Source organism: Chionomys nivalis, chromosome 10 (genome assembly GCF_950005125.1).
Source record: "Chionomys nivalis chromosome 10, mChiNiv1.1, whole genome shotgun sequence".
In the NCBI taxonomy this organism is placed as follows: Eukaryota; Metazoa; Chordata; class Mammalia; order Rodentia; family Cricetidae; genus Chionomys; species Chionomys nivalis.
In genome coordinates this window covers 34,283,095-34,309,866 of record NC_080095.1, presented here as the reverse complement: position 1 = coordinate 34,309,866, position 26,772 = coordinate 34,283,095, and the positions used below count along the sequence as shown (strand labels likewise).

Sequence of the window (26,772 nt, the reverse complement as noted above, 5' to 3'; positions counted from 1 at the left end):
TGGTGGAGTTCACCTCCTGAGTTTTCCTGACCCCTAGAAGCAAATCTAGCACTCTGTCTTGAGCAATGCCTAAAAATGGGTTTTGTTTTGTGACTAATTACTGCTGACAGGCCATTCTGCTGCCAGTTACAGCCAGAACTGGGAATCCTCCCCTACATTCTTTCCGGACTGTGTTCACGATTTTTTTTTTTTTTTAAATCAGAGACTGGCTCTGATTATCTAAAGGTAATTTGACAATACCTCCTATCTGGAAAAATACGCCTTATACCTGGAAATTAATTTGAAGTCTTCCTGAACTTTTATAAGTCAGGAAAAGAAAGGTCTCAGGCAGGGATACAGTAAGTCCCTCCAGAGATGAGACAATGTTTTCTCCTCAAATCATAATTTCAAATTACCTGACTATATGATTTTTTTTCCTTCGAAATAATCTTTGTGACTGTGCGATCCAACGATACTATGGCCCCACATCCAGAGTCAAAGGTCAAAGCCACACTTGGATTGAAAATCAGGTTAGGCATTGCCTCAGGTCTCTGCTTCCTTCCTGAGTCAGTGACTTTGAGTGATAGACATCCCAGGCACTGACTGCGTGTCATAGAACCACATGGCCTACTAAAGTCTTCTAGTCTCAGGTGATAGTTTACTCAATCTTGGCAAGTTCTCCTTGGTTTAACTGATCTCATAGTCTTAAAACAAAAATACTAGTATTTTGTTGTGTGAAGGAAGGTGGATGGTGTGGATAATTTGCTATCAGCTATGTTTTAGTGCTGTGGTTTCTGGGTCCCTTCTGGTGGCCATCTTTCTCGTGTATAACTCTAAGTCTTTCCAAGAAGCCTAACAAAATACTACTGCTAAGTGTCAATGAAGTTAAGATGTCATAGTTTGTTAAATGTAACTAATTTGAGAAATAAAAAAAAATGCTTTTTTTTTTTTTTTTTTTTTTTTTGGTTTTTCAAGACAGGGCTTTTCTGTGTAGCCCTGGATGTCCTGGAACTTACTCTGTAGATCACCAGGCTGGCCTTGAACTCACAGAGATTCGCCTGTCTCTGCCTCCCAAGGATTAAAGGTGTGCACCACCACTGTCCAGCAAGAAATAAAAATACTTTAAATACACAGCTTTCTGAGAGTCAACACAATACATTCTGATTTCAGAGTTATCCTAAACTACAATTAACATAAAGTTTCATAATGTAAACATCTTCATGGGTTGCTTCAATTTCTTAAGGCTGTTTGGAGGTCTCCTTTTGTTGAGGATCAAACCCAAGGCCTTGTGTATCTATCAATGGGCCTGTGCTTTAGATCTCAATATTCATATAGTAACCCTGAGATAACTAAAACAGGTATTTCTTTCAGTTGATATTCAAAGGAACTGGCTCAGAGGCGGCATAGGTGAGTTCAAGGTCATGGCAGAATTAGGACAGGACAAGCCTTTAAGCTCTGTACTCTGTACTATATAAGCCTCCTTGGATCTTAGGGTAGACACCTCACCAAGTTCTGACCAATCAGTCACACTTAGATGGATAGACAGTGAGTTACATAGTTCTGGGAGGTATTTTCTTATCTTTGTCTTGTTCTCCCAGGGAAGAAGACAGATGTAGTCGGGTAACTATAATCCTTCCCATTTGACTGCTCCTTTTGGGAAAACGGCAATGGTTGCTGGGGGTAAGGTAAGCATATGAAGGAGAGGCTAGAAGGATCAGAACTATTGGCTCTGATGTCACCAAGCCTCTACACCAGTATCCATAACCACTCGCCTATTTATTGTTATATAGAAAAACATTTTTTTTGTTTATGCTATTATAACTACATTTTCTGATATACACAGACAGGTGACTGTGATGCTAACTGATTTTTAAAGGGCAGGGAAATAAATGGTGGAGAGCAGAGTGTTGAGATGATCCCAGGACGCCCGCACCCTGTCATTAATCCCATGGTTCTGTTTCTCCTGTGGTCACTACCTGGCGAAATGGATTTGATGGATATAATTATGTTTACTATTCAGTGGACCTTAAGAAGTGGAGATTATGCAAGTGAGCCTCTCCCAGCTAATGAGCCTTTAGTCAGGGCTACAAGCAGACAGCCACAGAACTGAATTCTGCCACAGGAGCCCGAGTTCTGGCGAGTGCACAACCAGTTGCCTCTGATTTACACCCGTGAGCTCAGCTGAGCAGAGAGCCCACCCAGCTACGTGGAGGTGGGGCCTCAGAACTGTGGGATAGCAAGCAGAGGCTCTTCACACCTCTGAGTGACTAGTTGTGTCTTCAGAACAAGGTTATGTAAATTGGCCGAAACTTCTGGTTTTCAGATAGTTTCAGATAGTAAAAGAAAAAAAAATTACAAAGGTTTTAAAAGAAATGGGAAATGGAGTCAGTCTGGAGTTCAAAAACTTGAAGCTATAACCTCTCTTTAGTAATATCCCAGTAGAGATATAACCTCTCTTTAATAACATCCCAGTAGAGAAATAACCTCTCTTTAGTAACATCCCAGTAGAGATAAGGCACAGAACCACAACTAAAATCAGCCATTGTAGCAGCCACGAGATGTAGTAAATCAAAGAAAAGTCAAAACAAAATGCACGGAGTTACGCATGCAGCATTTGGAACACATTATAAGGATATTCTCTGTACAGGAGGTTAAATTTCTCTTTCTCCCGCCTTGTTTTTTGAGCTCAGGGAACATTAGCTCGCCGCTTTGGAGACATGGTGCCGGCAAACAGTCCATGGTTTCTTGGAGCTGAAATGATCAACTCCTGCCAAGGGTTCTTCCTACCAATGAGGGATGCTGAAGAGCCTTTTGGCACAGGTTGAAGTGGGAGGACGGGAGAATGAACAGGTAGGAAAAGTAGAATCGCTGGTGGCAGCAAGCCACACGCTCCTGGGATTCTGCCTAAGGATTGTGTGTGTGATAGAGTCATTGACTGGAGTTGGAAGAAAAGTCAAGATATGTTAGGGAAATGAGCCTGTCTCCTTCCCTCCATACCTTCCCTTCCTTGGCCTCCCTCTCTATTTTTCTGTTTTTATGAAGAAAACATCTCCTAGAATTACCCCATCTTCCTACCTGGGTCACCCAAGTGCTGGGAGTTTGGGTGTGCCTCACCATATCCAGGGAAGCATTTCTTTTAAAAGGTGACACACATATGTTACAGACGCTTGTTAAGTATTCAAGAGACATGTCTACTAGGTGCTTAGAGCTCAGAGCTGAAGACCAAATCCAGAAGTCACCACCATACACAGAAGACTGGGTTATCTAGAGGCAGGCTATGGCAAAAAAGAAAAGAAATGGCTCATGCTTTTACATGCCCAGGGCAGTTGGGATGTTGTGCTCTGGGTAGCACCCAAGGCACAGGAGGCAGATTCCAGATGTCCTGAAACAGTGAGGATGCCCTAGTTGTGGGTTGCCGTGGTGTTCTGTCCTTCAACAAAGGTATGGCCAGGAGCCAAACGGCCTCAGGCACTCTATATCTGGTGAACAATTCTTTAATTTAAAATAGAGCTTTTCTCAACGAAACTCCTTGACTAAAACACAGGAACGTGCTGCCAAAGAATTTAGTAAACAAAAGAGGAAGGAGCCTCAGTGGTGACTGCCACTGAGCAGATGCCAGGCAAGTCATAACAAGAGCAGGGACATCCTGAAAACACAGGTAATTTCAAAATTTGGAGTAGTTATTAAATCAGTTAACGTGGGAGGGTTCCAGTGGACTGCTTTCTATAAAAAGTCAAAGTCTACACATTCTTTTTCTTGATGGGCTTTGTCTCTGGCAAGAATTTAGTTGCCATTGAGTCTTCCTGGGGCCATGAATTCTTCTCTATGGCTGTCAGAGGCAGAGAGGTCCAGGGAAGGGAAGCTTGGTTGATAATGATGCTAATGTCTGTCTCCCATTCCTCAAGACTGACCTAAGCATCAGTCAGGTCCACTTCTGCCATCCAGCAGATGAGGTACATCATTACCTGTGTTCTTCTCATCAACCTTGGAAGAAGACGCTGCTAATGTCAGCACTTAAGAGATGGCAGGGTGGTGGCCAGAGAGGTGAGATGGCTTACTCACGTTCAGGTAGTGTGGGGATTTTGACCCTAAACCCTTCGGAGGCAATTCACAAATCTAACCATCATGGGTAATGAGAGTTGGTAAACTCTGACACTATGGTAGATGCTGAAGATAAAGAAATAAATAATGCAGGTTCTAGAAATGTCAACTATCCAAGGTCCTCATTTCTGGAAGGACATCTAATATCACAGTGAAAGGACAGCCATCAGATTCTCTCTACAACCTTAAATGCATGTCCCAATACCAGACTATTCTGCAGGAGGGGGAGTTAAATAAGTATCATTGAAACTCCTATAGTTGCTGTGTGTCTAACAAAATTATGTTAACATTATAGGTTCTAGGTACATGCATAAATATCCAAGGCTAATTTGGAGAAATGAAAAGTTACAGAAAAGGGATTTTTCTAATTTTGTCTTAGAATTTGAGTTTTTTAACATATTATGGAATCTCAGAAAAGCAAAGTATATAGCCCTCTCTACCATGTTTGAGAAGCTTTGAGCATGATGATGATGATGATGATGATGATGATGACGACGACGACATAGGGTGCTATGGAGGATGACCACAGGTCTTGGGAGCTGGGAATATAGGAAGGATGGTGGAAGACTCTATTTGACCTATGTCTCAGGAGAAGGTTCACAATGAACAGTAACAGAGCACAGGCCCTTTAGGCTAGCCAGCCAAGTTCCTCATTGTTGGCTGCATCAGGGAATGTCTCCTAGGACCTCGAAGCCTGCTTCCGCTGACAGTGATAGAGATCTCTTCTCAAAGGCTCCTGTGAGATGAAAATAGACGCAGCAGCACCTGAGACCTTTAGTAAGGAACAAGTGCTCAGCTGATGGTGTCCGTCATCGTCCATGTTTCCATTAACCAAGGGTGAAGCTTGGTCAAGAGAGCGAGTGTAATGCAAACCCAATGACCTGACTCTTGTGGCAGTGGCATTTCAGGAAGTGAAAGTGGAAGAAAAGGGGAGACCGTAGAAATCTGGGGTGAAAGGAGGTCACGGTTAAAGTTTCAGCCTCATACAGGAAACAGCTGGCCAGCATGACCTGGGGCTCTGGAAATGAGTGTTGGGTGAGAAGCAGGGCTGTCAGCAGCCGCACAGGGAGACACAAGGCTACATAGCACCAGCAGCGCTTGGAATTCCCTTGTCCCTCAGGGACCTCCACTCAGGTAAACCAGACTCCTGACTAAATTCCAGGTCAAAGAGAAAATAACAGGAGAGGAATACACCACCCTAAGACTTGTGTGCTGGCTCTTAAGGTGATCAGTCTTCCTTCCGTCCTTCCTTCCCTCCCTCTCTCCTTTCTTCCTTCTTTCTCCCTCCATCCCTCCCTTATTTTCGTTCTTTTTGTTTTTAAAAACAAGATTTCACTATGTAGTCCTGAACTCACTATGTGGACTAAAGTCCTTGAACTCACACAGATCCACCTGCCTCTGCCTCCTGAATTCTGAGATTGAAGGCGTGTGCCGCCACACCCAGCAAGACAGTCAATCTTAAATGTCTTCATAACAGTTAATACATGCTCTTGCAGCTTTCTAAATTACAGGTCCTGAAGGATATAATTTATTAAAAGGCTTAATGATAAGCAGAGTTTAAAATGTAAGATAAGGTTTAACACTTTAAAATGCGTAACTTTATTTTTCTTATGGGGTAACTTCTGCAAATGGAAGCGTAAAGTGTTTTCTGAGTATGATGTTTGCATATTTATGGATGTGAGGAGTGTTGATCTGGTAATACTCAAGATTACAAACATCTTGACTCTAAGTAATCATAGCTGCTATTTTTAACTTTCTTGTTTGAGAGGACTTTGGAAAAAAACACACTATCTTTGTAGGTAATTTTGGTTGCACAGGTTGAAGGTTTCTGGCCATCTGTCATAAAAGACAAACTAGATCTCGGGGTCAGGAGCTTCTTTCCCTTCCCACATCCCTCAATATGCCCTGTCTATCCAGCCTCAGGTTACCTGCCTCGGGTCATCACACTGAACAATTTTGAGGCCCTATCCACATGGCCACCTATGTGTGCGGTGACCATACAGTGTGAAATACCCAGCCTGTGCAGCTGAGGGGACAATGTGCCATAGAGCCATCCCAGGTGTGCCACAGCTGCTGCGTTCCTCGCCCACTTTAGTCAATAGAGAGCTTCGATGTGACCGCAAGTCTCTCGAACCTCTATGCAGCATGCTAACCGTATCCAAAGGCACATCGTTCTGACACGAGTGTGTGGTGTTATACTAATTGAACTGTACTTCTGCCAAAGCATGGATTTTGCAGTTTAGATGCACCCTCCCACATTCTCTAGACCAAGATAAACAAGGACTAGAAGACAACAGCTCCAGGCAACACATCTCAAGCTTGTCCAGATATACAGAAAAGTTAGCCCAACACAGCCTTGTCTTGAAAAACACACCATTTCTCTCTCCTGTTTCCCCATCCTCTCCTTTCTTTTTAGAAAAAGAGCTTCTGCCTAGGTTGGTGTAAACCCCCATACTGCTCTCCCTGACATCTGCCTTCAGAACCACCAAACACATCACCAGCAAGTCACCTCTTATTGTGCAACCATGGGCAGTGACATCCACAACACAGCAGGAAAATCCGACCCTTTATCTGAGTGCTCTCTTGGAGATGGGTAACCAAGAAAACCCCGCCTAGCACACACCCTTTCCCACACAAACCTCCACATGTTCAAAAAAGCAGGGGCCTGCTGATTGTTAGGAGAAAACCCTTGACCCATCAAGAAGATAAAAGCAGAGGAAACACTTAGAGCCACAAGGAATCCTTGGGTCATTCTTCACTCAACAGAATAAAAGTAACAGTGATAAGGGAGAGCAATTAAGCTTGGTGATGAGGGGATGCTAATGCCATTAGTAGCTGAATCGAGGAGAGAGAAAACCCAGAACAAATCTTAAGGAAGCCAGGGGTGGTTCAGTACCGAGTTCAGCTAATTAGAGGTGGAGGTGGGAAGTGAGATTTATCTGGCATATGCTGAGATTCAAGGGTTTAAAAGTAAAGTGGTTACAGAAAATGTGGGAAAAGTGGGGAGGGGGGAGATTTTACAGTCATCGAGGACATAAGTGTATGAAGCAGAAGCAGCAGGCTATCACTTGGAGGAAGTACAAAGCTAGGATCTGCCTGACCTTAGGAGCAGCTCCACTCATGGGACAGGAGAGACTCAGAAAGGAAAAGGGGGCCTGGAGTGACAGATCTGAGAACCCAGAAATAACCCAGAATCCTTCAAGAGGTCATGGAGGCAAGAGAGAAATTTCCAGAACACGTAGACTTTCCCAGTGAGCATCACAGAAAAACATAATGGGGCCAGATGATCACTAGCGACTCTGGAGAGGTTGGCTGAGTGTCCACTGTCCACTCCATGAGGAATGGGGGTGGCCTTGCCACCCAGTTCAGGTCACACTGAAGGAAAGCAGCTGGAACTGGGAGAGCAGAAGACCTGAGCTGGAAACTTGATTAAATATAACTACAGTTTGAAGCTCTTTAAAAAGAAATTTATTTATCTGTTCATTGATTTATTGCGCTGTATGCACATCTGGAGATTCGAGGACAACTTGTGGGTGTCAGTACTCTCCGTCCACCATGAGGGAGCCAGGGATCAAGCTCAGGCCGTCAGGCCTGGTGACAAGCACCTTTACCCGCTGAGCCATCTTGCCGGCCCTAAAGTGTAATGCCTCTCAATATAGTTCTATAAAAGAGATGGAATCATCAGGGTACACTGTTGATCCTGATTACATATTTCCAAAGAAGAAACAGTTCTCCATCCACTGGCAGGAAGAAACTGGAACCTGCCTGAGGACCAAGAGGCTACTTCCTGGGATCTTCTCTCAACCAGAGCAAAACTCAAAAACCTTTCTGCCCCACCCCTCAAAAATGTGTTAAGTTAAGGTTGATATCAACCTTTTTATAAAGACTATGAAAATACTCTAAAAAGGGAAATAGGCTTTGAAAACTTAGTAGGCCAATACTGCTTGCATGTAATTCTGTGTCACCCCCCCCCCCACACACACACACAAATCTACTCTTATAGCAAGATTAAAACCAGGCCTGTGATTTTTCTTTCCCTAGGAAAAAAATTCCAGATCAAGAATATTCCTGTTGAAATCCCAATAAAGTTTTGAATGACTCCAAAATCTCACCGTAAAGTTGTATTTCACAGGCACAGAGTTAATACTACCATTCACAAATTATACTTAAAAAATTAGGGGCTCAGCAGTTAAGAGCACACTGACTGGCTCTTCCAGAGGTCCTGAATTCAATTCCCAGCAACCACATGGTAGCTCACAACCACCTGTAATGAGATCTTCTGGCCTGAAGGGACACATGTAGGCAGAATACCGTATACATAATAAATAAATAAAGCTTAAAAAAGAAATAAATAAAGGAAAGTGACAACTAAAGCTTGAGTTTTAAGTATTGATGGTGCGCATGCTTTGTATTATAATGTGATCTTCACATGAACTCTGCAGGGTAAAGGACAATTACTGGCATTTATTTTCTAGTTAAAGAAGCAGAGGCTTGGATGTGCCAAGTTTCACAAGTTCACACAAGTAGATGGATAAGCTAAGACATAAACCAATTCATCACAAAGCCATAATTATCTGCTCTGTGGCTATGTAACATTCCATTGGATTATTGACCTTTAAAGTTATATATTTGATCTTTTAAATCAGAAAGATTTTTTTTAAGTAGGAAGTCCCGGGACTAACATTAGTATGAACAACGACCAGTTCACAGGCTCCAAATTTGATCTACCTTTTCTGCTAGTAAGTCCACATGCCAGTTCCCTGAAACAAGAGTGACCAGTTTCCCCCACGGCTGCACAGCCAAGGGTGAACAGGAAACTCATGGCTGAGGTCTTAGATCTGTAAGATCTTCGATCTAGAGGCCTGGATTACTGTCCTGTTCTCGCCTCTTCTCCCTTCCCTGGCCTGGGGCTCTCAGGGAAGAGTGGCAAGTTTGAACGCATGTTAGGCTAGAGCTTCTCTGCCAGGGCTTGATGGCCATCCCAGAGAAGTCCACACGAAGGATGAAGAGCCAAGAGGCAGGGAGATACCAGATGTGGTGGGACTGAGTTGGTCCTGGCTTCAAAGGAATCACAGCTTGCTGCCTGGTGGTCTCAGAGCATAGTAGGGACTTTGCACTGGACAAGGCGGTGCTTGGAGGCCAAGTATATCTGGCAGCTGTTGCTTGGTTTTGTTCTCTTTGGGTCAGAGTTCACTATATGGTGGTGGCTCAACTTCCCCATGTATAGCACGTATTTTTGGCTCCTGTGGCAGCATATGGGGAATGTAAGAGTCTATGCCTTCAGTGTGGTACTTCATCTGAATCCAGAAGTACTTGGGAGACCCCCAGCATTAATCTTGGACAGCAGAATTGCTTACCCCAGTAGAACTAACCACCACGGCAGCCTAGAGGAAGGTGAGGCTGAGGGCTTCCAAGGTGCCTAAGAGATAGCCTATATAGGAAGCGTAGTGAAGATAAGAGCCCATGTTAGTAGTTAGTATACAATCTCACAGACACAGGAGGCTGGGGATGACCCAGCAGGTGCCTTGGGGGCTTTGGTTATCTGTGCTTATGGGGCTTCTTCGGGGTATTAGACTTCTGCCTCAGAACACCACCCACTCGTTCCTTCACCTCCCCAATCACCGAAGATGCACTCATTTGATATCCCCTGTTACTTGGCACATCTAGTGAAATTCTGTCGCTAGAGATGACTAAAATCTATCGTCTTCAAAGAGATAGGCAGATGGACAGACCTGACATAATAGGATTAGGGCGACGCCAGAATTCAGCCGTGCCATGGCCATGCAGAAAGTGACTCAGTTCCATCTGGGGCCAGCTAAGAACAAGTAGGGGGAAAGCCACAGGTTTGAAATAGAAGTGGAAATCAGCTGGGTTCCGGGGACACAGGTGAGAGAAAAGGACTTTCTCGGATGGCAGCCCTGTCTCTATAAGAACAAACCATGAGAAAACAATGTACCTTTTGGGGGGTACATTTGTTTGTTTCTTTTGTTTTTTGAGACAGGGTTTCTCTGTAGCTTTGGAGCCTGTTCTGGAACTTGCTTTGTAGACCAGGCTGGCCTCGAACTCACAGAGATCCTCCTGCCTCTGCCTCCTAAGTGCTGGGATTAAAGGTTTGCACCGTCTCTGCCCGGCTTAAAATGTACCATTTTACTCAGGCTTGTTCACCCAGTAATGACAACATGTAAAACCCCATGTTTTACCACCCCAAAGTATATACAACAGGAATCCCTAATTCTTATGTCCATACATGGACCTTATCTTGTCTAATTCCATACTTGGACATTCTGATCATAAAAGCTGGAGATAGATAGATGATAGGTAGGTAGATAGATAGATAGATAGATAGATAGATAGATAGATAGATAGATAGATAGACAGACAGACAGAAGAGAAAGCAGGAGATACAGACAAGCCATGAGATGAAGGACGGCTGTGCTTTAAAGGTGAGGTTAGAGTTCACAAAGGTTTTTCCACACAGAGCTAATATAAGGGATGGGGTAAAAGGCAGGAGTGGTGTATACACAGATGGCTTCACGATGTCTGTTTTGTACATGGCTTGGAAATTCAAATTCCAATCGTTGTTAGGGGTAAGATTCCCCTCAAAACAACAGTGTTGAAATGCCAAGTGCTCATAAAAAGTCTAGTGAATGAAAGCCTGCTTGCTGTCTTCTGACCTACAGATAATTCAGTTTGGAAAATGAGGAGCTGGGAGGAACACAGAACGAGACGAGGTTGGAAAGACCAAGAATAAGATCATACACTGCAGGTGGGGCCCAGAGACCGGGTTCTGAAATGAAAGCAACAGATGCCAATTAAACAGGTGAGATGAAATAACACAGCTTAATTTATGTTTCAGAAAGATCACTCCAGAAGCAATGAGGAGGGTAGACAGGAGGGGCAAAGATAAGCAAGAAATACGGTCATGAGACTAGCAAGATTGGGGAGAAGAATGTTTTTACGGGGTATAGCATCAAGACACAGGAATGAAATCTGTTAGGGTTCATTTAAAATAAAGAAGTCTTTATTTATATAGTAGACAGATGAAAAAGACCCTGGGAAGGGACCACGTTGTATCATTTGCCAAGACAAGGACTTCAGGAGGAAGGGTGGCTGAGGGAGAGAGGGTTATGATGAGCTCAGGGTGGATGAGTGTGTTTGATGGGACTGTGTGACTGCGCTGTTCCCGGGGTCTGTTGAGCCAGTCAATCCAGAGCTAGAAGAATACTGATGAGCACTGCTAAGAGATACCAAAGAGCCACGAGGAGCAAGAGTGTTGGCTTGGGAGACGTGGAGTGAATAATATTTGGAGAAATAGGAATTAAGTTTGGGATCTGAGGAAGGTTACTAATTATGGTTGGAGATGATAAGCAGCCTCTGGGGGAGTTTGCTTTGTCACCACTCTGAAGAAGTGGAGAAGCAGGAGCCCAGAGGAAACTGGGCAAAAGAGATATGTATGTTTATTCCACTGGTGTCAATCATTCTGTAACACAGAGACAAGGAAGTTCTACCAGGCTCAGGCACAAGGGAGGAGAGGGAGCCAGAGGAGGTTGAGGGGGAGCACCATAGAGGTGTCAGTTTGGGGTGTCCATCTTTCTGGTCCTGAAGAAACCAACCCTTTTCACCTGTTCATAGTATGGCCTGTTGGTGCACCGGCGGGTTTCACACGCAGCTATGTTCCTATGGACTGCATCAGGAAGAATTCTCCAGAGTGGGCCCCAGGCAAGATGTAGGACCTGAAGCCTCCCCTGGAACCAGTTCTTGATCTTTTCTCACACGAGAGGGTGAGCTGAATCTCTTACTTCAGAAAAAAGCACACATGCGTTAGACATCATTTCCAGTTTAAGGTGCTTTATGGACAGCCTGCCCAACCTGCAACTGAGAATACCCTTTGGACCTCTGATTCCCTGTAAAAGACTCAGCCCCAGAACAACCTGTCCAGTTCAAGTCAAACCAGACGGAATCATTCCCGAGTGGCAGAGACGCGGTAGTTTCCACAGTGACCCCGAGCTGACGATTCCTTCCATTTTCAGCAATGTAGAGGGGGATCTGCTTCCCTTTTCTGAGAATCCTGACTCAGGTAGACAACCAAAAAAACAAAACAAGACAGCCATACACATTACAAAAAAAAAAAAAAGGACCACTGCAGGGGGCCTCAAAGCTGCAGCTGCAGAGGGGCCCCAGCCTGATTGTGACCTTATCCTTGTACACCAGACTATGTACTAGATCACTCACACAAGAGACATCCCGAGTCTACATGTCGACTGAAGGCAGGGGTGTGTGGGTGTCTCCAACTGCTGGGATAGATGAACTCAGACATCCTGGTCATGTCAACAGGGCTGGCCGGGCTTCAGTAAAACAGGCTCTCGGGTTTTGATATGTGAAATGCACCAACCTCCCTTCCTTTCTGGAAGCTGTTATGTACAGGGTGTGCATGTTATATGTGTCCCGACTACGGAACAAAAGAAGTCTTATCATAAAATGTGAGCAACTGACCACTTTTAAATGGTCACAGCTCACCTATTCCTACACGTCAAGCTCATTTCCCCTTTCACATTCAATTTTGAATTTGTCTATTTTTTAATTAAAAAAAAGAATATATTCCTGCTAAAGATAATCTGGGAAATGTCTACAAACACACCCATGGAATACTTACAAAGCAGCTGTTCTCAACCTGTGGGCCACGACCCCTTTGGGGGTTAAATGACCCCTTCTTGGGGCTCGCCTAAAGCCATTATTGGAAAGCACAAATATTTACATTATTTTTCATAACAGAAAAATTACAGTTATGAAGTAGCAATAAAAATAACTTTATGGTTGGGGGGGGTCACCACGACATAAGGAACTGTATTATAAGGTCACAGCATTAGGAAGGTTGAGAACCACTGTTCCAAAGTGATGTGATTTATATTTATATAACTGTTTGCATGCATTTCAACTTCCCGGAGACATGACTATTGTTCAAGGGAGGCGTTCCCTGTGGGGGCAGGATAGCCTGTCAACCACAGACAAATGAGACAGGATCCTCTGACCTTGTGCCTCCCTGGGCTAGCACCTTACTGGCTACCAATTATTTAGTCTGTTGTTTTCTCCCCCAAGTTGGTGGAAATTTCCCACCATTCATGCCTATTCTTTTTACTTCCTCAAACTGGGAGACCAGAAAGAAAAAGTTTCAGCCCTGGAAGGTCTTTCCTATTAAATTTCCTACTTTGATATTTCTAATGTTTTCATTTTCCAGTCCTCACATCACCCACGGCCATCTGGAAGCCGTTTCTCAGAACGCTCCAGAATCGATTTAGAAACAAACCACGCCGTGGCATGTTCTTGGTCCTGCCACCGCTAATAGTAGTATTTCTTTGGGTAGACAGCTCACTGACAGTAACTCTTGCAAAACAGAAAAACCACAAATTCAAAGCATAGAAACCATAAATGCAAACACAGCAGACATACTACTTAGAGAAGGAGGGGGCAAGATGAGAGAGCTTGCATGCAAATCCAGTGTCTGCAGAGAGTAAACATCTCAGAGGCTGGAGAGACGACCCAGCGGGTGATGAGCTCGCTGTGCAAGAAGGAGGACTACAGTTCAGATCCCCAGCGCCTATGTGAGTGCCAGAGAGACACAGTAGCACACCTGCAACCCCAGCAGAGGAGGCAGGGTTAGAGGACTGGGGGTCGGGCGGGGCAGTGAGGAACAATCTAGCTAGACTAGCCAAATCAGCAATCTCTGAGCTCAAATAAGAGACTATAGGGTAAGGGGTGATTGAGGAGGATTCCCAAGGTGTTCGGATGCACATGTCTATGTGCACCCACACACACAAGTGTCTTCACACATTGAGCATGTGTACACATATATGTACACACACAATAAATAGTAAAAGAAAAGACTAAGACTTAAAAACTAGATTTGAAATATTTACAGATCAAAATTAAGCGGTTTCAAACAACTACAGCATCTGAATTTCCAAGAGAAGAGGAGCTTGTCTGTGACAAAACAAGGAGGATCTCCCTTCTTGGCCCAGAGTGGCAGAGAGAGCAGGCACAAGGTTACTGTCACAGACAGAAATGACCCCACACACACCCACACATGCTCCTTTTAATGCCTGTATTTTCTCTGAATGCCTCTGCACCTGTGATTCATGTAGCAATTGCCACAACACAGGCCAGACTTGATCTCTAGATGAAGTGTTTCAGTTACAGAGAAACCTAAGCAGCTGGCCAGTGTGTGAAATTTATTGCACTATCTTCTTGCCCTCCGCCTTTATGTTTAATTTACAAAAGGGGGGGGGGAGGCGGGAAGGAGGAGGAGAGTAGCAGTGAGTAGAACGGATTCTCCGTCCAGGGAGAATCGAAAGGGCTTTAAGGACGCATGAACTGCCGCTGTTCCTTCCTCTAATGTGACGGCAGGACATGAGTGCTCATGGTGACAGCCGGAGGGACCACTTCAGAGCATTAGTGCGGCACTCACAGAGGCCTCCCACCTTCAATGGGCTGCTGCCACCAGTTACCATCTGATAGGGATGGGAACTCGGTCTCGGAGACTAGAGACTGAGGTCCCCAGGGACACACGGCTGCTGAGAGATCAGGTCGTAGCTGATGCTAGTTTATTGATTTTTAGGTCTATGGATGAACCCCCTCACCAGACACTGCAAACGACACAAACAACCCAATAAAATGTCAACCCCCAAGAAGTCCATTTCTTACACGGGAAAGGGGGAGGAAAGCAAACTAGAGAATGAGAGCCAGATTGGCATTTCTGAAAGCCAGAACTCAAATGACCCTGGTTCACGCCCAGAACTCCCTCCGTGACTCCTTTCACTTTTTCCCAGCATTCGGTCCCTGTCCTAGTTACTGTTGCAATGCTCTGAAGAGACACCATGACCACAGCAACTTGTAGAAGAGGCCATTTAACTGGGGGCTTATGTATAGTTTCAGAAGGTTAGGCCATTCTCCTCACAGCAGGAGACAGGCAGGCATGGCAGGCAGGCAAGCATTAAGTAGTTAAGAGATAAATCCTGATCCACAGCAAGCAGGCAGAGGGGGAGAGACTGAGACTTGTGTGGACTTCTGAAACCTCAATACCCATTCCCACCTTCTCCAACGAGGCCACACCTCCTCCAACATGGCACACTTCCTAATACTTCCCAGAAAGTTCCACTCCGTGGTGGCTAAGCATTCAAATCTATGAGCCTGGGCAGGGGCATTCTCAATCAAACCACCATAGGTCCCATCAAGAAGCCTGAGACCATCATGTACCCATCTTCCAGCTTCAAATTCTCAACTGCTTCCATTCAATGACCAGTTCGTGTCAATGTCTAACAGCCTGTCAAACTTAACATCCAAACTTGCCCAATGACTTGCTCTCCTGAAAACTCCTGCAGCCCCCAGAAGTGTTCCCATCCAGGATGAAGGCAATAGGGACCTAAAGAGGTGACTTTGTGGCTAAAGTAAGTACCTCTTGAACGAGAATACAGATGTGAATCTGTATCCCCAACGCCCATGTGAAAAACTAAGGGCAAAGCAGCACACATTTGTAACCCCAGTGCTGAGGGGCAGAGACAGCGGGACCCAGAGCATCTCTGGCCAGCTACTCTACTTGTAATAGCAAGCTCCAGATTCAAAGAAACTCCACCTCACAAAATGAGGTAGTAAGACTAGTCAGACAGCGAGGACTAGACTCCATGGGGACAAGAAGGAGGAAGAGGAAGAGTCCTTACGGTTGGTTGGAAAGGGATGGGAAGGTGGAGATAAGAAAAGGGGAAGGGGGGTGGATATGTTCAAAATAAGTTGTATAAAATTCTCAAAGAATTAACAAAGATAGTTTAAAGAATGAGGTAAAGTAATTCCGATGTTCATTTCCGGTCTCTACACATGCCCACTTGGGTGAGCACACATATGCACATATGAGTGAGTTCATGGAGGAAGGACCAACACTCTTCCCAATGGCTCAAGCCAGGTTATCCAACCTTGGCTTCTCTTTTCCTCTTACACGGCGTCTCTTCTGTTCCTTTCCTGAAGGGGCAGTTTACGAGGATGCCTCCTGGGATTCTTTACCATGGCCAGCACCTCAGTGCACTTGGTAAGACAGCTGATGCCTGGGACTCACCAGGGGACCTTTACAACAGGCGCGACTGTGTGAGCCATGCCTGTCACAGTACTGTCCAGCCCACACCCAGAAACAGTCACCTTCCACTTTATTTTCTGTGCTATTCGATGAGTCCTTCTTATCTCCCAAACATCAATCTCAAAGTGCTTTATGACTCTAAATTAAATAACTCATGTAATCCTCATAACTCTAGGAAGTTCTGTAATTATCCCTTTATAGAGGTAAGGAAAATAATAATAATAAATAACTTATTACAACATTGCAAACCTGAACAGTCCATCTAGAAGCTTTTATCCATCTGGCCATATTCCAACCATGCAACATACCCCCCCCACACACACACACGCTATAAATGTTCTTCCTGTAAGTAGAAACAGTCGAAACCAGAAACCCATATGTAATAAACTAGCCAGGACCCACCTCTGCAAAGGACCTAGACTTGACAGGTGTACGGGACAAAATGCAACCAAATGATAGAGGATCAAAGCCCCTGGTCCTGTGGCCACTGGAGAGACCACCCAAGCCACCCAGATTAAAGGCTAACATGTGGCATTAAATGACTCTGATTCTTGGGAACTGTACCTCCAAGGCCTGCTCGGGTAGGAGGAACTTAAAACCCACCAACGGCAAAGCATGTGAACGCTAGGGTCCTGAGAGTGATGGGGGCACTGATAGGGGAGTCCCTAAACACTGTGATGGGGGGCTGGCAAGCTGCTACAGCCAGCACTGCCCACTCGGGCCAAAGAGACTGAGGAGTGAGTAGCTGTCAGACGCGCAGTACAGACTGCCCCCTTCTCAAATGACCTCTTTTATAAAGGTTAGTTTGTAACAGAAGCATTCAGGTAAGTGGAAATAGGAAAATAGCCTCTTTCTCAAATAGCCTCTTTTCTAAAGGTTAGTTTGTAACAGAAACATTCCAGGGAAATGTTTCCAGAGGAAAAAGGAGAGAGAGAACTGTGCTTCGACCACACCGGGAAAATAAGGGCGGCTTTCTCCCTCGGGGATCTCTGTGGGTGTGCCGGCAGTGAACATCCACTCCACCGATGCTGTGGAGGGCTTTCCCTTTTGTTCCCAGACACCATAATGGTGATTAAGTGTACAGCTTCCAAACCTAAGGGATTAGAGGAGGTGGATTCAAAGCCCAGCTCCCCTCTAACTTCAGACCCTGTCTCAGCTGCAGAAGGAGACACACACTGACTCCAGGGGCAGAAAAGATAAAACGCAGCAGAGCCGAGGACCTGGCACATAGAAAAACTCAATGAGTGAGGGTTATTGGCAGGGATTTTGATCATTTCAATAACAATGTAAATTTTCCGCACTCTTCAGCTGTTTATCATGTGAATAGGGAAATGCAGACTGGAAGGAAAAAATGAGTATTTTATGTTTGGCAAGAGTGGAGAGATAAGAAAATGAGCTTCGTTTCTGACAGCTCTGGGATCATAAAAACAGTTACTATGTAAACTGTGCACCACCTAACCCTTGATCTGGCTAGCCTCAGCCCACCCACTTAATCAAAGCATTATAGGTCTTTCCTTCCAAAGTGCCGATCAAGAAAGATAGACAGACAGACTCAGTTCTTAAGCAAACAATGAAATCAAATCTGTTCTTAAATAAAGCATCTCACTTTAAAATAAAACTGGGAAAATGACTCAGTGGATAACAGTAGCTGTCATGCAAGCATGAAGACCCGAGTTCAAGTCCCCAGAACCCATGTAAAGGCCTGATGCAAAGTACAAGTGTCTATTATAAACTCAGCATGGGGAGATGGGGGCAGGGGCAGGTGGAGACTCCTTGAAAACTTGAAGGCTATCTAGTCTGGCATTTGCCGGAGCAAAGCAACTAAGAGATCCAGTATCAAAAAAGAGTGGAAGGTGAGGACTGTCACCTGAGGCTGCCCTCTGACCCTCACACTCATGCTATTGGCACACATGTGCCCACATTTACACACAGAGACACATCGAGAAGAGGAGGAGGGAGAAGAGGAGGAAGGAGGAGAGGAAGAGGAGGAGGGGAGGAGTTGTAACTGGCATCCTCTCCCAAATGCCAATTCCCAAATAACCACTCTGAGGCTTAATATTAATTACAAACTGTTTAGTCAATGGCTCAGGCTTCTTACTGGCTACCTCTACATATAAATTAACCCATTTCTAATAATCTGTGTATCACCACGTGCCCTGTGGCTTCCCAGTAATGCCCTGGCATCTTATTCCTCCAGCAGCTGCTGGCATCTCTCTCGACTTTGCCTTCTTTCTCCCTGTATTCAGTTTGGCTTCCTGCCTAGCTATATTCTGCCTCAAAGCAGCTTTATTCACCAACCAATAAAAGCAACACATATTCACAGCATACAGAAGGACGTCCCACGTCAGGGAGGAGCAGCAGCAAGAGCAATTCCATACCTTCAAAAGGCAGGCAATAGAGGGCTGTATCAAGTTGGTAATGGCCTGGTGTCTCGCTCCCAAGTACAAACAGATTGAAAGAAACTGACAGACCCACAACCTGCTGACATTTGGTGACCTGTCACCAGACCCTTGCTGACATTTGGTAGAAAGAACTCAATGCCATTTTATTCAGACAGCACATTTGCACAGACCTAAAGCACAAAAATGGCACTTTCTTTCAATAAAAGCCACGGTGAAGCCTGAAAGAAAAGAGTGCAATTATCTAAATTTAAAACTAATGAGGAGTTTTAGGCATTAACATTTGAAGACCTCTGTGGTGTATAATGCTAGCTGGAGAAATCCTCGCTGGATGGCAAGGCCCAAAGGCCTTAGTGTCACAGTCCTTGTGATGCTCTGGGAAGCAACTTAAGCCGGGCACCAGCTAATGTGAGGAGAGGTGGGGGGGTCAGCTGACATGGAAGTGCCAAGGGATTCCTGAATGACTGTGAACCTCCTATTTGACCTTTAAGTTATCTTAGAAGTAGAGAGTGGCTGATGGTCTGCCAGACGACAGCATGTATGGTAGGGTTAGGCTTTATTTATAAAGAGGTTTGACAGCCTCAGCTCCCAAGTGCTTTCCTATTAATAAAACGAGCATGGTAAGAAGGTCACATCAGAGTTCCGCGCTATTCATCTACTAATGAATAATATTCAGTGGTTAGGAGTTATGTAAATTTTTATGTGCATGAACATTTATACGAGATGGGCAGAGGGCAGCTAAGCAAGGAAGAGAAGCCATCAGCTCCAGCCTCTCTGCCTTCTGTGGACTCTCTCATCCCAGACGAAGTGTCTTGTCAGGGAGCCTGACGTGAGTCACCAGGGCTGAACCACAGTTCACAGAGGTTCATTACCTATGAAACCAGTGCTTTTGCCCCATGAAATCTTCTACATCGCTCCCAGGGCACCTGCTCCTTTGCAGACCTACACAGCCAGGGCTCTGAATTCCTAGCACTCAGTATCCTCTTAGTTAATTGCCTACTGACTGGTGGTGGTCTCACCATTAACTGGTATTAATTTATGCAAATATTATGCCCCCTCTCTCCTAGAACAGGCTGTCAGATGACACAGATTCCCCACAACTTCCTCTAGTGTTTTGTACCCAGAAGGATGGTCAATATCATCATGTGAGCCACATTCCAAAGGTGATGCTGGACCATCACAAACATCCGAATCATTGAGAATCATCTTCTGATCAAACACATACCTGCTAAGTGTGGTAATCTATCAAATCTCAGGTCTTTTCAAGTGCCACTCTATGTTTTAGTTTTGGCTCACTATATTTCTTATTTTATATAAACAATATACACTGCTTCTAAAATTCTCTATTATATATATACATATATATATGTGTATATATATATATATATATATATATATATATCGCATATCCCATTAAGATATTTTATGCTCCTCGCCTTGAAACACATCTTGTAGGCTGCTAGTCAGTACTCAGAACTTTGGGCCCAAAATGATTTCATGTGCTCACATGCTGCATATTAAGAGTGTTGTGGAATATTAGTCGAAGATGAGTTACATTTGTTTATGCTGTGGGACATTTGTTTAATGATGCAAAGATGTGCTGCATTCCTTTATATTGCGTTTGTTTAACTCTATGAAGCTGTGTTACTTTTTCTGTCTAAAACACCTGATTGGGTTAATAATGATCGGAACAGCCAATAGCTAGGCAGGGGAGGGATAGGCGGGACTGCCAGGCAGAGAGAATAAACAGGAGAAGAATGTGGGAGGGGAAATGAAAAAAAAGGAGAGGAGGACTCCAGGGACCAGCCACCCAGTTATACAGCAAGCCTGGAGTAAGAAGTAAAGTAAGGTTTACAGAAAGATAAAAGCCCAGAGGCAAAAGGTAGAAGGAATAATTTATATTAAGAAAAACTGGATAGAAACAAGCCAAGTTAAGGCCAAGAATTCATAAGAAAGAATAATTCTCCACGTGTTTAGTTGGGAGCTGGGTGGCAGGCCCCCAAAGACAAAAGAATAAAAACAAACAAACAAAAATAATCAAACAGCATTAGGGTGGGCACACAACAGCTATCTGGCTCCTAGATAGTGGTCACCCTTTTGTTATGTCTGAAATTGAGAAAAAGAAAGAAAGGAAACTCTTGTTTCGTTTCCTGCGCAAACCAACATGTTTTCTCTTTAACAACCATTTTTCAAGCACGCTGTCATTGCAAGAGTGATGAGTCAGCGTTGAGGGAATTGCTGGGACTTGTTCCTCCTATTACAACAAGCCCAAGAGTTCGGGGTTGGTTGTTCTTGGATTCTCAGAGGATTATTTATCTTGGTCTAAAGATGGGCTGCAATTTGCAGTGACCACACCATACAGATGTTTAGTCATGAAGGTGACCTCAAATGAGACAAGCAATTTCTTGGTCTGACTCTCGTAAAATTCAGCCAAAAGTCCACGCAGTGGGCAAGCTCCAGGAGAGGTCAGACTGGAGTGACAAAAGAGTGAGAGGGGCTAAGACTGGAACACGTGGACAGGCCAGGAAGAGAGGTCTGGAGCCGGATGAGAGGGGGTGTGCTCAATGGCAGGATGGAGAGGCTGGGCAGAATTACAAAGGGGTGGGACAAAGCAACCCTTGTATGCTTCTAAACTCTCCAACTCTGAGCTGCTTTGCATTTTCTCACTAGGAGAATTGCACATGACATTTAATATAAACCTAGCTGGGCTGGGTAGTACACACCTGCACCCTCAGTACTTAGGAGGCTGAGACAGGAGGATTGCTGAGAGTTGCAGGCCAACCAGGGCTACATAATAAGGCTCTGTTAAAAACAAAACAAAACAAAAACCTCAAGCAAGCAAGTAGTTAATAAGAACTGGAGGCTCAAGGACTCCTACACACCCTGATGCTCGTGGCCTGGGGCAGCCTACAGCAGGACAAATGCCTCAAGAATGCTAGAATTATTCATAGGCCCTCACTTTCAGGTCTTTCTCTCAACTACATCTTAATTTCCGCCTTTAAGAGTTTTCAATGTGAGACCTCTGGGCTAGCAGCATCAGCATCTTCAGAACACTAGGTACAAAAGCTTACTTTCAGGCCTGACCCTGAACTGATTGGCTCAGAAACTCTGGGGTGGAGCTGGGGGTGGAGCCAGCAAGCTGTCGACTGGAGTCTTCCAAGAGGTGCTGATGCCCTTAAAGTTTGAGAACCATGTTTTTAGATGATATTAGAAGATAATATCAACATAGATGAGCATGAACATTGTAGGAAGACTCATGAAAAAGACAAGCCCCTCAAATATCAGATAAAGAATTTTCTAGACCTGTTATTTCGAGACATATGAAGGGGATTTGAGGCTGTTGGGTGAGCTCAGGACCTCACCATCTCTTGCTTTTAATCTCACCGATTTCAAACTTCTCTCCACGATCCTACTGGAGATTTGTGTTTGGCCTGAAAAAAATCTGACTTTGTTAAACCCCATTTAAAGTCGTCCATTAGGAGCTGGGGAGACGGACCATGAGGTAATAGTGCTTGCTCCACAAGCATGAGGACCTGAGTTCAAATGTCCAGCACCCATGTAAAAAGACTCATAAACCTGTAATCCTCGGTAGTGTGGGGAGCAGAGACCGGGGAATTGTAGGGGCCTGCTGACCACCAGTCTCGCCGGATGCAATGAGAGACCCTGTCTCAAGAGAATGAGGAAGAGAGAGTAGGTCGGATACCCCAAATCCTCCTTTGGCTTCTAGGTGCACAAACGAAGGCGCACACGCACACACACACACACACACACACACACACACACATCTGCCTTCAGTGGTTGTGTTCTGCCTATAAAATAAAGTCCCAAGTGCCTGGCCTACAACCCCAAATCCTTTATTATCTACCTCTGGTAATTTCCCTGACCTTGTTTTCTTCCCCTGCTTCCAATCTCCACAGCCATGTCTCCCCATCTGCAGGAAGCTTATATTGTCTCTGGCATCATGTTTGACCATGTCACTGACCTTGGCCAATAGCATGGAGCTGTAGGACAGCCCAGCCACCGCTCACATCCTAGCAAACTTTAAATGTGAGCATCCTACGTCTTTTCCCTGCCATAAGTGAAGTCGGTATTGTCTTTGGGCAAGGCTGGTTTGTTTTTAAGTTATGTGGGACTGTAAATAAAGACACGTGAGGATCCTCCTGGATGCACAGCATCAAGGAGCAAGGAGTTTGAGTGACCATAGAGCAGTGGGATTTGGGGTGACTTGTCACTTAGCCCAAGCTGACTACAATAACACTTGTCATCTTTCCACCCCGCTTGCAGTGGCTTTTCTCCTCTCTTCTACCTTGCTGCCAATGACTTTGGCTGCTCATTCTATCCTGAGCTCAAGCCGTAAACTCTCAACCTGGCCTTTATCTCTAAAAGGTCACCCTCACTTTTAGAACCTCCTCTAGAGGCCACAGACTTGTAACTCTGTCCTGGGAGCTGTGTTATGGGCTTCCCACCTAACAGCATCATCATCATCATTATTATTATTTTATCATACCGTCTCTTCAGTATTTAACAAAACCATTATCACTCGTGAGGAGACTGGCTCAGAGAACCACAGCAGGGTGGCCAAGTTTCCCAGCCATAGTTAGAGCCAGGGCTCTCACCAGGTGGGAGTCTGGCTTTGAATGAAGCAATCTGCCCTGTGCCACATACCTCTGTCCCTCCCCAGCTGCAAGCTTTCCAATCCTCCCACTCTGCTGGGAAGGAAAAGGCTATGGCAACAACTGAAATCCACACTAATCTCACACTTGCACGATTTGCAGCTAGAAATGTACCCTGGGCCTGAGAAGACACACTTTTCCTAGATGTTGTATTCATCCTAAGGTAGACAAGGCACTGGGAACCTCAGAAAAACAGGGCCAGTTTGTCTGACCTTTCCCCTCCCAGGTCCAGGCTGCAGGGGTGGGGTGGGATGCCGAGATAAGCAGATGGCTACTGAGAACACAGAGGTCTTTAGGGTTTGTTCCAGAGGAGGAGGAGGCAGGAGAAGGCTCACAACTCCAACAAGCGATACATGTGATATCTTAGGTTTAGTAGCACAAATAAGCATGTAGTCAAGTGTCTGTTTGTGTCTCAGATTAAACAGCAAAGGGGCAAGGATCCGACGGCAAAGGTCTGACCTAGAGCACCTGAGTCAGGCATCCCATCAGTTGCATAGAGTCAGAAACACAAATTTCGGTTTTCTGTCAGCTACTGGCATTCTGTCATAAGGTGGGGAATTTCCTTTGTGTCTCTGCTTTTCTCTCTCACCTTTAAGAATAAAAATCATAAAACGCTAAAAATAATTCCTCCATTACTCCGATCAACCATACAAATAGGAAAGACAGAGAATTCAACAAAGTACCATGATATTCTTTCTGAAAAACATTCACAGGGATACAAAGCATTGATTACTAATTCAGATTCATTTACCTCTGCCATCCTTTCCCATAGGATATATTTATTACCATTAAACGAGACCATCAGTAACATTGACATTTTTCTCCTCAGAGAGTAGAAAGCTGCCAAATGCTTTCCAAATGACTGTTGGGCCTGTTTGGACAGGTCTGATTTACTCTTAAAACAACCATCCACTTCACAATAAATAGTAAGAGCCAGCGTCTATTGAATGCTTGGTGCTGTGCTTGATATTTTTCAGATCCTGGCTCGTACAATCTTTCAAACAACGAGTGTAATCAGTGTCATCACTTTATAGATAAGGAGAGCAAAATAGGCGCAGAAAGCCTGGAGGAGACAGAGTGGAAGGCAAGCAGCAGCAGTAGCTGCACAGAACCAGAGTTAATGATTCACTTAAGCCCTCAGGCAGCTCCTTTCAACAGAGTCTGTGTGGGAACACACACACACACACACACACACACACACACTCCAACTCTTCATATCATGGAGAGGTCAGTGTCCAGCAAATATTCCCCCCTTCCTCTGTCCCCCGCCCTCCCCAATCTTCAACTCTCCATCCCAATGAGAGGCGGTGACCTGCAAATTGCTTGGCAACGCGCGCAGGAAACTCCATCCAAAGCCCGGGGTCCAGGCGGCCCCTGGGCGCTGTCCAGCGGGCAGAGCGCCTGAGAGGCCAGGCTGGGGTCCTGTCTCAGAACACCCCGAAGCTGGGGCGCAACGCCAAAGCCAGGATTTCGAGCGGGGGTGGGGCAAGGCACTGTCTCCAAGGACACCTGTTGTCGCCTCCCCACTCAGGACAGCGAAGCTGCCCTGGCCGAGTTGAATCTCAGGGGAAGGCATTGGCTGACAAGAAGTGCTGGGGTGAGTATGGGGGGGTCACAGGAGACTCCCCACGAACACCCCGCGGAAGCCGCGTCCCTTCGTCCCTCCTCATCGGCCCCCTGAGGCTGGTGGCGGCACCGTGGCGTTCGGCGTTGGCTCCGTGCGCGGTGCTCGGAGACGCACGGCGCTAGGACCTCGCGGCCGGCGCCCCCCTCCGTCCACCTGCGGCGCCTAGGTCGCTCCCCACCGCGGGTTGTACTCACCAGTGTCGGGGTGAGCAGAGTCCCGGCGTCGGCGCTGAGGTCCGCGCCACCACCAGCTTCCCAGCCCAGCCTCCGTCCCGCCGCCGCTCTAGCAGAGCTGCCTCCGGGTCGCCGCGCCACCACTGCCCGCTCGCGACTCTGGGCTTGCTGGGCGCCCGCCGGTTCTGGGCGCAGCTCCCGCCGCTCCTGATTGGTCGTAGCGTGTGCGAGAGCCGCTCTCTGATTGGACAAGAGGAGTGGGATGGGCGGGGTCACTCCTGGAGCTTTGCTGCCCTGGTCTTGGTCCCCCACCTCACCTGGGACCGGCAGGACTCTGAAACCGGCTCTGATCCCCTGTGCACCCAGTGGGGTGGGCCGAGCAAGCAGCTGCGGGTGGGAACAGTGTCGCATCAGTGGTGGGAACTTGGGATCATTATGGAATCCAGCTCCTGTCCCTGAGTGCGGGTGGTTGTGAACCTCCACCATGCTGGGAAAGGTACTCCCCTAGATTCTCTCATGCAGGCCACTTTGACTTTACATTTATTTTTGTCTACTTTTTACTGTAGGGTGTAGGGCTTAAGTCAGACTCTAAACAGTAGGTGCCAAACAGCGTTTGTGAACTGAAATTGAACGCCACACACAGTCTGTGTATGGTCCCTATCTACCAGAGCTAACAAAAAGGAAGCGATTTGTGGGAGAGCCCAATACCGTCAATATATTAAGAACTCTGTGCTAGGTACTGTCCAAGAAAGGAGAAAGATGGGTTGAGGTCACCGACAAAGAACTTAATACCTAGTTGGAGGGATGAGGCTGATTCATAACATAATAATTACCCTAATACTAACAAGGTGCATATTATTTGGCAGGCATTATTCCAAGAACTTTATACACACTTTTATAATCCAGAAATTCAGGAAAAGTCTGCCATAAAGACATTTATGTGTGTGAGCCTCAGGGATAGAACACAGACGTTCTGAAGAGGCCACAATTTCATCTGAAAGACAGTATCAGGGCCCTAATCTCTGGGGAGAAGAGGGGACCATAACTGTTCCCATCATGCATCTCTTTCCTCGTAGCTCTTTAACCCTCTCAACCTACCTCTTCTGGATCTTCCTAAAAACTAAAAGCAAGCGGTGTAAATCCACATGCCACTCTTACAAATCTCTGCCACCCAGATAGGCAGTGGATAAAAGCAGCTCCATGTTCTGCCATTTATCTTAATGAACAAGTAAACAACACACTATATACGACCATTTTCCTACAAGCTTTTCTCTCCTTCTGTGCTTTTGGGCTCACAGAACCCTTAAGGAGTGTGGCTGATAGAAAAATGCTTAAAAGATACCAGTTGGGATCCAGCCGGACCTACACTAAACAGTGATGGCATCTATCCCAGGTCAAAGTTAGGAACCACAGTCCATGGGAGAAAATCATCTCCATTTTCTATCGCTTATATTAATGAACCTTTATATTGGAAAAGCAGACTGGACGTGGGTTGAGCCTCACGTGGGTGGAAAATGGAGTAAGACAGGACAGAGGCAAGGTGAAGAAAGTCCTATCAGGGGCACTCCTCTTCAAGCCTCGGAAACATATACACGCATGCGTGTGTGCACACACAGACCTTTACACACATACATACTTGTGACTTTTGGCTGATCACATTTCATGGCTATGGCCCTTGCCAAAACAGAAGTCCAGTTTAACT

At 45.5% G+C, this 26,772-nt stretch overlaps 1 protein-coding gene across 2 annotated transcripts in view; it reads right to left on the bottom strand.

The window, feature by feature from the left end:
• Nucleotides 1-25,231, bottom strand: part of Ston2 (stonin 2) — a 150,854-nt gene extending 125,623 nt beyond the window's left edge. For both annotated transcript variants that reach the window (XM_057782451.1, XM_057782453.1), the window contains exon 1: nucleotides 25,092-25,231. The gene's annotated coding sequence lies outside the window, so the exon portion shown is untranslated. The remainder of the gene's footprint in view (nucleotides 1-25,091) is intronic.
• Nucleotides 25,232-26,772: the final 1,541 nt, after the last annotated feature.